The following is a 17,778-nucleotide window of genomic DNA, read 5'->3' on the forward strand; positions in this document are numbered from 1 at the left end:
AACCAAATTTGATGAATTTTATATTTTTGAAAAGCTTAGAAAATTATCTAAACAACTACACTGGCCTCAACCCTAGAACTTTTGTAGAATTAATGTGGCAAAAATAACAATGCAGAGCCTTTTGCAAATTCAAACCACTATTAAAAATCAACCATAAATGATTTTGAGTTGATTCCAACTCTCAAAAATCACATTTCTTATACTCTAATTGTTTATGCGAAAATATGACATAGTTGTTTCAAAGGATCATGGGCTAGAGCAAAATAATGCTATGTGGCTATTTCTAGCCCATTTAAATTAATTAAGAATAGTAGTTAAATATTATGAGGGGTAGCCTCTCATTGAAATCACTTTTCCATAGATGGAGGAAAGGGTTGGGAAATCTCCCGTGGCGCAGCTTCTCGAAGATGTCGTTGGTGCACACGCCCTACGGCATCTTCGGAAGTTGCGCCTCGGAAAAATTTCCCTGCAAGCCCGTGAAAGACTACATCTCCTCTAACAGTATTGGGGAAAGGGTTGGGAAATCTCCCGTGGCGCAGCTTCTCGAAGATGTCATTGGTGCACACGCCCTACGGCATCTTCGGAAGTTGCGCCTCGGAAAAATTTCCCTGCAAGCCCGTGAAAGACTACATCTCCTCTAACAGTATTGGGGAAAGGGTTAGGAAATCTCCCGTGGCGCAGCTTCTCGAAGATGTCGTTGGTGCACACGCCCTACGGCATCTTCGGAAGTTGCGCCTCGGAAAAATTTCCCTGCAAGCCCGTGAAAGACTACATCTCCTCTAACAGTATTGGGGAAAGGGTTGGGAAATCTCCCGTGGCGCAGCTTCTCGAAGATGTCGTTGGTGCACACGCTCTACGGCATCTTCGGAAGTTGCACCTCGGAAAAATTTCCCTGCAAGCCCGTGAACGACTCTATAAATATGGTACAAAAAGCCAACCATCTCCACTTTTAATATCTTACATACAGTTACATGATTACACAAAAATAAATGGGAAATTGATTGCCATGTTGAGATACTCATTTGTGCCATTAACATTCTTCAATTAACTTGATGATGGAGCATCTTCATCATTTAACCTTCTGCGGCCGTAACCATGGAGCATCTTCATCATTTAACTTGATGCTTGGGTCAATGTTCACTGTGAAGGGTGGAATTTTATCAAACTTATTATAATCTTCTGACATGTCTGTCTTGTCCTCCACTCCCACGATGTTTCTTTTTCCAGAAAGAAATATGTGGCGCTTTGGCTCATCGTTTGATGTATTCATTTCCTTATGTTTCCTTTTTCTTGGTTTGGTAGACATATCCTTCACATAGAAAACCTGGGCCACATCCTTGGCTAGGACGAATGGTTCGTCTCTATACCCAAGATTGTTGAGATCCACTGTTATCATTCCATACAACTTGTCTACCTGAACCCCGCCTCCTGTGTTCTTGACCCATTTGCACCTAAACAAAGGGACCTTAAAAGAAGGTCCATAGTCAAGTTCCCATATCTCCTCTATGTAACCATAATATGTGTCATTTGGGCCTTTGTTATTTATTGCATCAAAGCGGACACCACTGTTTTGGTTGGTGCTCTTTTTATCTTGGGCGATCATGTAAAATGTATTCACATTTATCTCGTACCCTTGGAAAGTCAATACAGTCGAAGACGGTGTCTGGGCCAACAAGTACAGCTGATCTCCAATAGTCTTGTTATTCATGAGATGTTTTTGCAACCAACCGCCGAAAGTCGACATGTGTTCACGTCTAATCCAATCATCCGACTGCCCCGGGTTCTGGGAGCGTACAAAATTCTTGTGTACATTTATATACGGAGCCACCAAGGTGGAACTTTGTAGAACTGTGTAGTGTGCTTGAGTGAAAGAAATCCCGTCCCTACATATCATTGATTTCCTTCCTAGCGTGCCTTTTCCACTTAGTCTCCCCTCATGCCGCGATTCAGGAACACCAATCGGCTTAAGGTCAGGAATAAAGTCAACACAAAACTCAATGACCTCCTCTGTTCCATAGCCCTTGGAGATGCTTCCTTCTGGCATAGCACGGTTATGAACATATTTCTTTAAGACTCCCATGAACCTCTCGAAGGGGAACATATTGTGTAGAAACACAGGACCGAGAATGGAAATCTCATCGACCAGGTGAACGAGGAGATGCGTCATAATATTGAAGAAGGATGGTGGGAACACCAGCTCAAAACTAACAAGACATTGGACCACATCAATCTGCAACCTCGGTAGAATTTCTAGATTGATTACCTTCTGAGAAATTGCATTGAGGAATGCACATAGCTTCACAATGGGCAGTCGAACATTTTCTGGTAGAAGCCCCCTCAATGCAATCGGAAGCAACTGCGTCATTATCACGTGGCAGTCATGAGACTTCAGGTTCTGGAATTTTTTCTCTGCCATATTTATTATTCCCTTTATATTGGAGGAGAAGCCAGACGGGACCTTGATACTGCTCAGACATTCAAAAAAGATTTCCTTCTCTGCTTTTGTAAGAGCGTAGCTGGAGTAATGACGTCCTTTATCTGTCTCATGCAGTTTGTCGGGGTGTTTCATACGTTGCTGGACCTCCCGTGCTTCTGGTGTATCTTTTGTCTTCCCGTACACGCCCAGGAAGCCTAGCAGGTTCACACAAAGATTCTTCGTCACATGCATCACATCGATTGAAGAGCGGACCTCTAAGACTTTCCAATAGGGTAGATCCCAAAATATAGATTTCTTCTTCCACATGGCCGCATGTCCGGCAGCGTCATTCGGAACAGACCGTCCGCCAGGACCCTTTCCAAATATTACTTCTAGATCCTTGACCATACCAAATATATCAGCACCATTACGGTGGGCAGGCTTCTTCCGGTGATCTGCCTCACCGTTGTAATGCTTGCCTTTCTTTCTTACGGGATGGGTATGCCTAAGAAATCGACGATGCCCCAGGTACACGACATTCTTACATTTGTCCAAATAATCACCTTCGAGCTCATGTAAACAGTGCGTGCATGCATTGTATCCCTTGTTTGACTGTCCTGAAATGTTATCAAGAGCAGGCCAATCATTGATGGTTACGAAAAGCAGCGCTCGTAGGTCAAATTCCTCCTGTTTGTGCTCGTCCCACACAGGTACACCTGCTATGGACCACAGCTGTAGAAGTTCTTCAACTAATGGCTTCAGGTACACATCAATGTCGTTGCCGGGTTGCTTCGGGCCTTGTATGAGCATTGGCATCATAATGAACTTGCGCTTCATGCACAACCAAGGAGGAAGATTATATATACAAAGAGTCACAGGCCAGGTGCTATAGCTGCAGCTCTGCTCTCCAAAAGGATTCATGCCATCTGTACTTAGACCAAACCTTAAGTTCCTTGCATCCTCTGCAAAGTACGGGAACTCTCTATCGATTTTTCTCCACTGGGACCCATCAGCAGGGTGTCTCAACATCTCGTCTTTCTTACGGTCTTCTTTGTGCCATCGCAACAACCTAGCGTGCTCTTTATTTCTGAACAAGCGTTTCAGCCGTGGTATTATATGAGCATACCACATAACCTTGGCAGGAACCCTCTTCCTGGGGCGCTCGCCCTCAACATCACCTGGGTCATCTCATCTGATCTTATACCGCAATGCAGTGCACACCGCGCATGCATCCAAATTCTCGTACTCATCGCGGTAGAGGATCCAGTCATTAATGCATGCATGTATCTTTTGCACATCTAATCCTAGAGGGCAGACAACCTTCTTCGCTTCGTACGTACTGGCGGGCAATTCGTTACCCCTTGGAAGCTTCCTCTTAATTATTGTCAGCAACTTTCCAAATCCTGAGTCAGTGACACCGTTCTCTGCCTTCCATTGCAACAATTCCAGTGTGCTACCTAGCTTTTTATGGCCATCTTCGCAAGTTGGGTATAACAATTTGTTGTGATCCTCTATCATCTGGTCGAAGGCCAACCTTTCCTTTTCAGTTTCACATGCTATCCTTGCATCAGCAATGGCCCGACCAAGATCATCATCAGCAGGCTCATCTGGTGCCTCTTGATCTTCTGCTTCATTGTCTTCATTGCCTTCCGATGGAAAACGACCCCCCTCTGCAGTATCACCGTATTCAGGGAACATGGGATAGCTGTCATCATCCTCTTCCTCTTCTTCATTGTCTTCCATCATAACTCCTCTTTCTCCGTGCTTGGTCCAACAATAGTAACTGGGCATGAAACCGGATCGTAGCAGGTGGCCATGAATGGTACTCGAGTGACCGTAATTTATGATATTCTTACAGTCAACACATGGACAATACATAAAGCCACCATGTTTGTTTGCCTCAGTGTAAGGGTATTTTACCATTATCCATTATTTTGGTAACAATGACACCGTTGCTAAGAGTATTTGGTCTAATACATGTCTATGAGATTATTCCCAGGTATTAGCCAAATAGGTGTAATGGTGTATCAATGGAACAAGAAGGTAAAGGGAGACCCCCCCCCCCCCCATTTCGACAGAAAAGAAGAAGGGCTGATCAGCAACTGGCCGGTCCCAGCTCCGGTCTGACCGGCCGTGGCGCCGGGTGGCCCGGTTCCGACCGGGCCCAGGACCGGTGCACACCGGGTCAATTCCAGTATCGCTGGACCCTTCGCCCGGTGCTGGCCCGGCCTATCCTCCGGTTTGGACCGGCCTGATCCGGTCTCCCGCCCGGTTGACCGGGCCGCGGACCGGCCGCCTGTTCTGCTCGACAAATCTGCTCCGGTCAAGACCCGGTCCCAGCTCCGGTTTGGACCGGACGGTCCGGTCACAGGTCCGGTCTGACCGGACCCTGCGCCGGCCGGCCCGGTCCTAGACCCGGTTGACCGGGTTCCTCGAAGAAAATGCTGAGGTGTCAAGTGGCAACGGCCAAATTTCAAGTGACACTATAAAAGGCCCTTCTCCTACCTCTGGACAGTAAGGCAACACACTACAAGCTGTTCTTGAGCTCTCTCTCTCATACTCCATTGTTAGAAACACCAAAAGCCTCAGATCTCTCTCCTCCTCCACCCAAACTCAAATCCCTCCGGGGAAAAGATAGAGGAGGACCCGATCTACCGTTCTACCAAGCCAAATCAAGTTCCCCCTTGTATTCATCAAGATACTTGCTCTCTAGGGTTCCTTGGAAACCCTAGGTGGGCAAGAGTGGTCCGGAAGCATCCGGGCTGTGGATTTGCTCCTGACAAGATTGTGAAGGTTTGGAGGCTACCTCAAAGTCTACCACAAGTGAGTGAGCTATTCCTTCGTGGGATAGGCTCCGGAGAATAGGGTGAGCCTTCGTGGCGTTGGGGAATCCTTCGTGGGACCTCCACCCCTCCAAACGTGACGTACCTTCTTGCAAAGGAAGGGAACACGGGAATAAACCCTCGTCTCCGCGTGCTATCGGTTATCTCTAACCGAACTCCTTACTTGTGATATAATTGCCTGTGAGAGCCTTCGTGCTCGAGTTACTAGTATCATCATATAGGTTGCCTCACCTAGTTTGCATTAGGCTCACCTTTATATTCCGCAAAGCCTAATATTGCAAAGAAAGAATTAAAATTTGTAGAAACCTATTCACCCCCCCTCTAGGTTTACCATCTCTGAACTTTCACTCAGCCACGGCGATAAAATTACTCAGGCCCGAAGTGAACTCGTCAAAGCGTCGGTCAATGTACATCCATTGCCGATTCATCTGCATGATATAATTAAGCTTATCAAAAACAATTATAGAAAATCACGATTAGTGAAACGATGTATATATATATACACATGCATTTATCAATGACAGATGAAAGGATAAAGTTGTTAACCTCGATGGAGAAGAAAAAAGACAGTTAAGTGTGGCTTGTTTTGTGTGAACTTAAGTGGCAAAACCTCTTAGGCATTTCATCGAACACCTTTTGTGCATGTGAAGAGAGCAAAGCAACATACACACCTCTTGTGATAAGAAGTGAAAAAATGGCTAAGTGTGGCTCACACTTGGGCAGGGGCAAGGTTATATAGGCAGATGGGGACTTTTGTCCCTGTTGGTAAGGCAAACCGGGACCAAAGGGTAGGCCTCTGGTCTCGGTTTGTGATACAAACCGGGACCAAAGGGATCCGAGCCCTGACACAGCCTGCCGCGCTCTGCCGCTGCCCCTTTAGTCCCGGTTTGTATCAAAACCGGGACCAAAGGCCCCAAACGGACCGGGACCAATGGGTGCGGCTGGCCCGCACGGAACAAACCGGGACCAGTGCCCCCCATTGGTCCCGGTTTGGTTCAAAACCGGAACTGTTGCTCCCAGGGGCTTGGGACGAAAGGCCTCTTCTCCACTAGTGGTATAATTTCATAGCTATTAGCTATGATAGTGGGTTAAGTGATGGGTGCACGAAGAAAATTATCTTTTGCGGAAGCAAGCTCCCCTAGCTTCTTGTTTGTCAAATTAATATTTTAAAAAGTTTTCATATAGTGACAAATAAAAGAACTACGGCCAAATAATAAACTAATCTTTTGTGTTTCCAATTAAGAGAAAAATATAAAATAATAATAATAAATAAAATAAACACAAATGAAACCAATTAATGAAATATCTAACGAACTCACAAGGGTAGCATAAATACTTTCCTAGAATGGCGTCAGAAAGAAGGTTGATACATTCAATCCACATTATAGATGCAGCATAGTAGTTTTTTTTTCCTAAGAGACACCAAGTTTAGTTCAACCGGTAAGTATGTGCTTGGAAAGATAACTTGGGGCTAGACTTTGAGAGGTTTGTAGAATCTTTGTTTATAGGAGCAACTGTTATCTTTTGGCTTTTTTTTTTATCATGGATGAAAATAGGCCAGGACCAATGTTTCACTTGCACCTATGCACGCATAATGGGATTAAAAAATAAAATGATGCATCGTTTGAGAAAAAAATAGAGCTACGTGTTCAGAGATATATATATGTTGGTGATGAGTCCTTATGGTACCATAGCTAGCAGTCATAGTTACTATGGATTCAAGTGTCCAACCATGTCATATCTATCTAGCAGCGATACCAGGTTATGAAGATAAATAGACTAAATCATTAAGATCTTTGAGGTCACTCTTGTTTCCTTGAGAATTACTTTCATCTACTATACTCCCCTTACTCACACCAGGTTTCGTGTATAGCTGCCCACTCTCCTCTACTCACACATCTGTATTTATAAGTCTTCGTGGTCTTGGGTACCATGCAAGTCCTAGGATCGAGGTAACGTCAAGAGAACAAAATCATAAAACAATCAATTACAATAACAATCCCATATCATAAGTGCATGTCTGCTGCAAGGGCCTCAGTCCTCAGCCTTTGAGGAATACTCACACATAGCGATAAGATCAACAATCATAAACATTGTAATGAAAATCCTTGTAAATGAATAAATAAACTTGAGATGCCACCAATGGTGAAGGAATCAATAGTACAAGTATGTATAGTGATGGCGAAGACTAGGGGAATTGCTACAAAGATGTTGGTGATGGCGACGGTAGAGCTTCGGTGTCAAGAAATGGAAGCGGTGCTTCTGGCGGCAGCAATTCCTCTCCTCCATATAGTTAGAATGCATGAGCGTACGGTTTCATATATTTTCCATTGTGAATTTCTAGTGGGTTCCTTCACAAAAGTTGTGTGGTTTGACCTAATTAACGGATCAACCGACATATGATAGGGAGAGGCATTACGGTCGGGGTATACCGGAGGTCTACTTATTAAAGTTAGTTCCGCATCATTATTGGAAGCCAGTTGACTTGGGCAATCCTCTAGCACGTGATTCTACCCTTGTTTGATCTGATTTCATCATTAACACGTTCATTTCTCTAAGAAAATAAATAATCAAAGAGATTTGCAGTTAAATGCAACAATTAGTTATTAGCGGCAAGTTGGAGGAATAATCCCATTAAAATATTGAGTAATATCTGTTTTAAACAAGTACAAAAAAATAAGTCCAAAATCATCTCATCATTTATGCCCGGCGGAGACTACAAAGACTTTGGCATGAATGTAACTTGGCCTCAGCAGAATGATCTTCAGATATATACTAGCAAAGACCGGCGCGGCGGCACGCCGCGCCATTGTGGTAGCCACAAGTCGAAGAATAAAAGATGCTTCTACAGCTACGCCAATGTGAGCTACAAATTAAGGGGTAAACAATGAGTAAAAATTTCAGAAGCGAGTATATTATTGTTTTGCAGGGCGGAAGCATCAGCACTGATATTGTATCAAATTGCAGAAGTATGCTCCACAGCTTCATTATCTGCATCCATATACTACTTTAGATCATTTCATTACCGGCAACAACATACTACTGTTAAGGGGTGGACCACTAATAGGATGCAGAATATTGGCCACATAACTGATGGCTAAGTAAAATTTTCAGCAAGATCTGATGTTCAGACTGTAAGGGTGAACCTAGAAGCATCCAGCCCGATGTACGTTCCCGTTCATAGATACATTTCACTAAGTTCCCTATGCAGTAGGATGCACCGTGGTTGCCTAAAATATTACTACTTGACATAAAAGCGTGCAACTGAGTTTGTGTTAAGCTCTTTTGAGAGTGAAGATAACAGTAGTATATGGTTGCAGTCTTGCAGATAATGAAATAGTTTTCTGGGTTTGTCCGTAGATCCTAGTAGTCTCCATTAGCTCTGATTTTGTGGTGCTGCAAAAATATTACTGTGAAATGCAAAGTGAATGTACTCAGCTGACAATCAAATTTCTGGTGATAGGATTTTACACAAAAACGATCTTCTAGAAATTGTTGGCTCATCACCATTTCTGACTTCGTGAGGAACTTGGTGTCTTCTCTCCTTTTTTTTTTTTTTGGAACAGCCTCTTCCTTTCATCTTTCTTTCTTTCTCCTCCTCCCCTGAAGATCTGTTTCTGGAAATCTGGTTTACCACTGATTTGTTAGCAAGTTGTAAAGATTGTTTCTCTTTTGCTTTTCTCTGTATTTGACTTTGGCAAATCAAACCACATTTGCCATCTGTTGATGGTCATTGCTTCTTTGACCATCTGATTTGATCAGTAAGGAGCAGCAGCCCAGAAAACAACCAGTAGTTAAGCCTTTAGCACTATGTAAGCACCAAACTTTATCAAATGTCTACAGAAATAAGCATGATACATACGCAAGAAATAAGGCACGCCATTTACAAGTCGCGAGAGTCATGTGAAGTTGAGAACCGAAATAAAAGATATCAAAGCTTTCTAGCATGACTATCTATAACTGATATTGCCTTCTATTATGTAATAACCAAGTTTGCAAAAGGTAGACAGAATTAAAAAACGACATTTACATGCATAGAACATAGATCATAGATGATAGAGAAAGGTAGGTCTAGCTTGAGGCAACCACGATACATTTCACTAAGTTGTAAACACTGCCTGAAGATAAAAAAACAAATGAGAAAGAAGTAGAAATCATTATTTATAAATCTGAACGAAATTAGAGATCATGTTAGGCCCGTACATGTCGCCCAAGAGTCAAACATCACTTCATGTAAAATGGAATTAATCATGCCAACAACAGGAAAGAGTGCACCATACCAAAATATCAAAAGCTCCAAAGAACACCAGTCATAAAGGCCATCAGTGGTGGCACCCCGTCCAAGCTCCAGAACCGTCACAGTAATCATTGCCACAGTCTGTAGAAGCACACATCATGGTATGCTAGCTTCAGCTTTCAGTTGTTCGCAATGTAGAACGCTCATTCAGGTACATGTGTTGCACTGACCCTTCAACAATCACTCTCCCACCCATGATCTAGACAGATAGCAAGTAAGCCAAAAACTGAGACCGTAAGTCTCAAAATTATTCTTTTTTACTTCCTTAAAATATAATGTATCATGCATTCACCATTTCAAGACTAAATGAAAAGAGCCGTCCCTTCACAAAAATATCAAGCACCATGGGATAGCCATAATCTATTACCTACTATCTCCCAGGCATTTCAGAACTCCACAACGTGATAGTAATACAGTAAGTAGATCTTAGTAGATACAAGTCTAATTAGATTATGTTCCAAAGGAAAATAGAAATTGACATAAGAGATCATCATATTAGAATGCATGTGTTTTTGTTTCACTAAGAGAAGCTTCCATGTACTATAATCAATCTCAAATTAGAGCACTCGGAAAGATGTTCGGTAAATGGATACACATACTTCCAAGTGTTCTTTATTTCAAGAAATCAATGACCCCGACCCTAACTATTTTTATGTAGTATCAATGCAAAAAATACCTGTAACATGTTTCTATCTTAGCCCTATGTAACTAAGAGAACATGTTATAACAGTAACAACAATGATGCGATCATTGCTACATATATGAAGATACTATTCAGTTCTTCATGACATGCCATTGAAGCAAGAAACTTATCAATTAAACATGAATGAGACATAACCTACCATATTTGTCAGCCTGCAAAAGCTTGAGGGCAACTCTCATGTGATGTTATTTGCAACTGTAAGAGAACTAATTAAACATGAATGAGACATAACCTACCATATTTGTCAGCCTGCAAAAGCTTGAGGAAATTCTCCTGTGATGTTATTTGCAACTGTAAGAGAGAACGAATTAGCAATGCTTGAAAAAAATTCGGATCATCGTCTAATGTCCAAAAGAAGAAACCACATCAGCATCTACAGGAAATGAAAAATAAAATAGGACATATAATTCAAACCTTATGTTCAAGACCAATATTTTAGCATCCCTGATTATTCCATCAAACAGTATAAAGTGAAAACACACGACATCTAACGACCAATTGCAAGGATCTTTGTTTGGCAGAGAAAGATAAACCGCAGAATTTGATAATAATGCACTGAAGATCAAGTTAACATGGAGAAAATTTATGCTTCTGGTCTCATACATTGTTCTACTCTCTACAATGCTATCTCCAAAAGATGAAACAATGATTCATGTCAGGTTTAGACGTTCAATGGAATCAGACTTTTCTAGATGTCCACCTATATATCATTATGTATTGGGACATGGTAAATATTTCAAATCTATCAGCATGGCAAACAAAAATGTCTCTAAAATTTGTCAAACATCTTATAGTTTCAATTTTCATTGAGTACATGATAATGGTATTAGTTATAAAAAATGAAAGCCAAGCTTGAACTCCGAAGCTACCACTATCAGCAAAACATCTTTGTGATGTATGAAATACTCCATGGGCAGAAGAAAGCACAAAAAGAAGAAAATTTAACTAACCAAATGGAGAAAGCCTAAAACTAATGTATCATGCCCCTGTTTTCCATGGAAATAGGGTGGAATAATGGGCTCCAACTGAGGATCGTTAGGTAGCAGAAAATTCAAGGTAAAGTATGAGTGGCTCCAAATAAATGAACCTAGCTTTGGTCTCACTTCCATGTGTTTAACACTTCAAATATAGCTTACAACACTGAACATAATGCCACTCATTTACTTCATTGATATAAGAGAAAAGGAACTAAATATTATAGAAACTAACAATTGAAAAACTAATCACACATCAAGAAAATATATGAAGAGTCCAGTTGCTTAATGTAGAAGACTCTGCTACGTGTTAGCAAAATGAAAAGGAAAAGCGACAACATTTACCGATACAGGGGAAACATTCTAAACAAAATTCTTGCAATACACAGTAATTATAAAAATTAAATTTTATGATCATTGTTGTTCTCGTGTTAAGGTACCATAGTTACTGGAACCTGTTGATCTATTATGAAGCAGCTCATGGAGTTGTTTTGGATGGTAGGTACATACAATGACTACTAATTATTCCAGCTGAACCTCTATTGCACACTAAAGAGCAACATCAAACCACAAAGAAAACTAAAAGCTGAATTTTCATTAGATACTTTCAGAGATCTTTTGTTTGTGCTACTATGGATTTGACAGCTAGCTCAATTAAAATTTGATTAAAAAATGCATGTCAAATCGAAGGATGACACTGTAGTAGTTAATAGAACCAGCTTCCCTGGTCATCACAGTTCAACATAGCCCTTAACGTATACACAGTTCCCATTTAACATATGGTACATCCTACAGTGAACCCGGCAGGCACTTGTCCTCCCACAGTAACACAATGGAGCTGGCACATGTTTCTACTGGTCCAAACAATTCACCAACATTACGATGACAACTTCTATTTATCAAAAGTGGCGGTGTTGCACTGAACCTTCTACTTACTGGTCCCATGCTAAATTAGAAACACCAAAAATCAGCAGAAATATCAAACACCCTGAGATAAACAAAATACTATATAGGTAAACATACAATCTTATTGAATACATGTTCAGTTAGTTCTGTAGACAAAAATCATCTACTTTCAAGATCTACAAAGGACCGAAAGCAGATGACTCAATCTTCACCAAACAGTCATAAAGAAAAATTAAGAGCTGAATTTGAGTTCCCTCCATAATTTGACCAAAATGAAAAGTTACATTCGATGCAAAATGTATTTGAAGTTCCAGCCTGATCTCAATTTGTGCCTTGCACTGGACAAAGGACCTACAAGGTAGGATATGCGGACTCGACAAACACTATGCAAAGATGCAGGAACGGGCCAACAAACCAGAAAAAATACCACGTACAACTGAAGAAATCTAAACAGCAGAAATCCAGACAGTAGCTGAAGGATCGATAATGGCTGGTGGGTGCATGCCTATCTCTGCCCAAACGTTGGACCACTGAAGACAACCTGCGAGGGCTGGAGTTGGAGCACCTCACCGTAGCCCACGAGAGGAGCCGTGGCGAGCGGAACAAGATGAACGGAAAACCGAATAGAGCGGAGACAACCCCGCTCAGGCGCCCACGACCTGGCCTACCGCGCCTCGAACACACGCTCCCGGAAGGCTAAGACCACACACCATGGACGTGAGACGCAACGACATCAGAATCGCAATGCCAGCGCGGTGGAGGAGGCGAAGATGCAGAGGAGGACGGCCTCACCGGCGGCCACCACCACAATGCACATTGTATGATTGCCTACATCCGGACAAACAATCCACAATAAGGAAATTCCAGACCCTAAGGCAACGACATGGAATTAAAAATTAGAAATAGATACCAAAAGGATGGAACGAAGAAAAGTGTCCACGGCGCCCGCCATCATGTGGAGTAAGTCGCCAGCAGCTAGAGGGTGGCGCGGGTCAACCAGTCGGCGAACTGACTTTTCTAGCATGTCTTCATCGCCTGCTAGCAGCAATCTACCGCGAGGCAAATCGGCGCCATCGGCCATCCGCACCACAGCGAGGCAAATCGTCACTGTCGGCCATCCGCACCACCGCGAGGCAAATCGGCGCCGTCGGCCATCCGCGGGCGACGAACAGCGAAGAAGAAGAAGAGGCGCCTTAGCCGGAGACGACGACGGGCGCGCTGCTGCTCCATGACACCCCACCTGAGACTGACTGTCGGTGACGAAGCAATGGAGGACGGCTATGACGCTGTCGCTGGTGAGTCGAACCAGCGAACTCCTCTCCAATCTACACTGCCAGCTGCCTCGGGATGGAGAGAAGGGCGCGCTGCCTCGGGATGGAGAGAAAGGCACTCCCATCGGTATCCCCGCCGCCGCGGCCAGCCACTCATCCGTTAGCACCCAGGACAATGAGATGCGTTTCTGGTCGGCGGTGAGGATCTCCGGTGGGAAGCGGCTTCCCGTGCGCGTCGGCCAGAGGGGGCACGGACCACGTCGTGGAGCTAGGTTTGTGGTCCGGATAGGACACTGCATCCCCGCCCACCACCGGCCACCTATAGCCTCCTCTCTTTTCGCCGGCAGCCGCTCCCCATGTCACAGTTCACCACCTCCTTTCTCGCCGCCGACCATCACAAATCGAAGATGCAAACCAGGAAGAGGAAGAGGAAAAAGATGGACTGAAAAGAACGGGTGAGAAAAGAGGATGGTTATCCTCGCCACGGCGGCCCCTCCACCTCGCGCACAGACAAAAAGGAGCCCAAGCCCGGAGCATCGAGGACGGCGCCAGCCATCGGGAGAAGGGGGATTTGGTTTGGCGGTGATACAGGAAAGCAGATGAAGAAGAAGAGAAAACACGTCGGATTTCAAAGTTCAGAAATACGGACCAGTCAAAGCGGTGATCGTGCCACCACTATAGGGCCAAGGGCCCCACCACAAACAAAAACTCTATGTCCACCCACGACAAAGGGAAGCCCAGCACATATATCAAAGAAAAGGAACAACAAAAAATGCAAGAGGACGCCGGATATGTACATAGAAAAACTGCAACGAAAATCAACCAGATTACTAAGTACGTGTCAGCTGCACGTTAATCCAAAAAAAATCTAAAATTAGGAGAAAAAAGATGTTGGTTGCCATTTAATATAGTAGTTATTTATGGGCGGCGATGGTAGGAGTCTCCATGCCATACGTTTAGGTTTTGACATGTCTTGCAGTTAAGTTGATCTCGTGATCTTGTATCCGTTTGCACTAGTACAAAAACGGCTAAAGAATTTGGCTTTTAGTACCAGTTTCCTTACGAACCAGTACTAAAGGTTGTGAATCGGTACTAAAGGTTGCATTAGTACCGGTTTCCCTGCCCAGGGCGATAGCAACCTTTAGTACCGGTTCGTTGGGATCTTTAGTACCGGTTCGTGATACGAATCGGTACTAAAGGGTTTCGCGTCAAATTTAAGACAGAGGTGGGGCCAGCGCTGCACCTTTAGTATCGGTTCGTATAAAGAACCGGTACAAAGGGTCTCCAGCCTTTTTTGCACCCCACGCACCCTCCACCCTCCTTGGATCGCCTTTTTTTCTTTGTAAAATACAAGAAAATGATAGAAAATTCAAAAAATAAACTCTTCGAGATTCTTGTATGTTATGCAACCTACTATTCAGTGAAATTAAGAAATTGAATTTTTGACTTTTTCCAAAATAAATTTGAAAAATGGTCAAACGGCTTTTCTGCTTGCATACGATATCGGAAACAAACGTGTAATATATCAAAATCATCGTGGGAAAAAGTTACATCCGATTCTACCCCCTAGCCTTCAAGCAAATGTGATTCCAAGTGCACCTTTTTTTTCGAGGTTGACGGGGAAAAAATCCCACCGCTTGTTATATTCCACGAAAGTAGCCTGGCAGGCCCATGTTCTTACAAACAAATAGAAGGAAATACATGGGGTACAAGGGAGAAGAAGACATCTAAATAACGGGAAAAAAGAAACAAGAGAACACAAGGGAAGAGGAAGGTTAGCAACCGAAGCCAACCGAATCCCCTCGGGAGGCTAGCACCTCAAAGGACAGTCACTATGACTTGGCATGCGAGCGAGGGGCGGCGACGAAAACCTGCAGAACCAAGACCAAGCACAATCGAAGGGCGTCGGATAGCCGAGACTGGGGCGACGACACCGGTGTGCCGACCCCGTGGTCGAAGGGAGATGCAGGGAAGAGTCACGCCATGATGTCTACGTTCCCCCTCCTTTCCTGTAGACAGTGTTGGGCCTCCAAGAGCAGAGGTTTGTAGAACAGCAGCAAGTTTTCCCTTAAGTGGATCACCCAAGGTTTATCGAACTCAGGGAGGAAGAGGTCAAAGATATCCCTCTCATGCAACCCTGCAACCACAAAGCAAGAAGTCTCTTGTGTCCCCAACACACCTAATAGGTGCACTAGTTCGGCGAAGAGATAGTGAAATACAGGTGGTATGAATATATATGAGCAGTAGCAACGGTGCCAGAAAATAGCTTGCGGGCGTGTAGTTGATGGTGGTGGTATTGCAGCAGTAGTAACGCAGTAAAACAGTAAACAAGCAGCGATAGCAGTATTTAGGAACAAGGCCTAGGGATTGCACTTTCACTAGTGGACACTCTCAACATTGATCACATAACAGAATAGATAAATGCATACTCTACACTTTTGTTGGATGATGAACACATTGCGTAGGATTACACGAACCCTCAATGCCGGAGTTAACAAGCTCCACAATAATGCTCATATTTTAGTAACCTTTAGTGTAAGATAGATCAACAGACTAAACCAAGTACTAACATAGCATGCACACTGTCACCTTCATGCATATGTAGGAGGAATAGATCACATCAATATTATCATAGCAATAGTTAACTTCGCAATCTACAAGAGATCATGATCATAGCATAAACCAAGTACTAACACGGTGCACACACTGTCACCTTTACACACGTGCAGGAGGAATAGAACTACTTTAATACCTTTGCTAGAGTAGCACATAGATAGTAGTGATACAAAACTCATATGAATCTCAATCATGTAAAGCAGCTCATGAGATCATTGTATTGAGGTACATAGGAGAGAGATTAACCACATAGCTACCGGTACAGCCCCGAGCCTCGATGGAGAACTACTCCCTCCTCATGGGAGCAGCAGCGGTGATGAAGATGGCGGTGAAGATGGCAGCGGTGTCGATGGAGAAGCCTTTCGGGGGCACTTCCCCGCTCCGGCAGCGTGCCGGAACAGAGACTCCTGTCCCCCAGATCTTGGCGTCGCGATGGCGGCGGCTCTGGAAGGTTTCTGTGGTTTTCGTCAATCGCGTCGAGGTTTTTAGGTCAGGGGCTTTATATAGGCGAAGAGGCGGCGCAGGAGGGCTTCTGGGGGGCCCACACTATAGGGGGGCGCGGCCCCCCCCTGGCCGCGCCGGGGTGTGGTGTGGGGCCCCCAGGGCTCCCCTCTGGTCCTTCCCGGGTGTTCTGGATGCTTCCGGTGAAAATAGGAACTTGGGCGTTGATTTCGTCCGATTCCGAGAATATTTCGTTACTAGGATTTCTGAAACCAAAAACAGCAGAAAAAATGTGAACTGGCACTTCGGCATCTTGTTAATAGGTTAGTTCCAGAAAATGCACGAATATGACATAAAGTGTGCATAAAACATGTAGATAACATCAATAATGTGGCATGGACCATAAGAAATTATCGATACGTCGGAGACGTATCAGCATCCCCAAGCTTAGTTCTGCTCGTCCCGAGCAGGTAAAACGATAACACAGATAATTTCTGGAGTGACATGCCATCATAACCTTGATCATACTATTTGTAAAGCATATGTAGTGAATGCAGCGATCAAAACAATGTATATGACATGAGTAAACAACTGAATCATAAAGCAAAGACTTTTCATGAATAGTACTTCGAGACAAGCATCAATAAGTCTTGCATAAGAGTTAACTCATAAAGCAATAATTCAAAGTAAAGGTATTGAAGCAACACAAAAGAAGTTTAAGTTTCAGCGGTTGCTTTCAACTTGTAACATGTATATCTCATGGATATTGTCAACATAGAGTAATATAATAAGTGCAATATGCAAGTATGTAGGAATCAATGCACAGTTCACACAAGTGTTTGCTTCTTGAGGTGGAGAGAAATAGGTGAACTGACTCAACATTGAAAGTAAAAGAATGGTCCTTCAAAGAGGAAAGCATCGATTGCTATATTTGTGCTAGAGCTTTGATTTTGAAAACATGAAACAATTTTGACAACGGTAGTAATAAAGCATATGTATCATGTAAATTATATCTTACAAGTTGCAAGCCTCATGCATAGTATACTAATAGTGCCCGCACCTTGTCCTAATTAGCTTGGACTACCGGATCATCACAATGCACATGTTTTAACCAAGTGTCACAAAGGGGTACCTCTATGCCGCCCGTACAAAGGTCTAAGGAGAAAGCTCGCATTGGATTTCTCGCTATTGATTATTCTTCAACTTAGACATCCATACCGGGACAACATAGACAACAGATAATGGACTCCTCTTTTATGCATAAGCATGTAACAACAATTAATAATTTTCTCATTTGAGATTGAGGATATA

The 17,778-nt window shown here is 43.4% G+C and overlaps 1 long non-coding RNA gene across 3 annotated transcripts; it reads right to left on the reverse strand.

Moving 5' to 3' along the window:
- Positions 1 to 8,596: 8,596 nt before the first annotated feature.
- On the reverse strand, positions 8,597 to 11,997 carry LOC127299031 (uncharacterized). Of its 3 annotated transcripts, none has more exons than XR_011744534.1 (3): positions 9,540 to 10,021; positions 8,767 to 9,008; positions 8,597 to 8,655 (listed from the first exon to the last, which is right to left on the reverse strand). It is a non-coding gene; the product is annotated as an uncharacterized lncRNA (long non-coding RNA). The 3 variants fall into 3 exon arrangements; XR_007850284.2 differs by lacking the exon at positions 8,597 to 8,655 and adding an exon at positions 10,496 to 11,997 and having other exon boundaries at positions 8,728 to 9,008; positions 9,540 to 9,637; XR_011744535.1 differs by lacking the exon at positions 8,597 to 8,655 and adding an exon at positions 10,399 to 10,464 and having other exon boundaries at positions 8,728 to 9,008; positions 9,540 to 9,637.
- Positions 11,998 to 17,778: the final 5,781 nt, after the last annotated feature.

Source organism: Lolium perenne, chromosome 5 (genome assembly GCF_019359855.2).
Source record: "Lolium perenne isolate Kyuss_39 chromosome 5, Kyuss_2.0, whole genome shotgun sequence".
Lineage (NCBI taxonomy): Eukaryota > Viridiplantae > Streptophyta > Magnoliopsida > Poales > Poaceae > Lolium > Lolium perenne.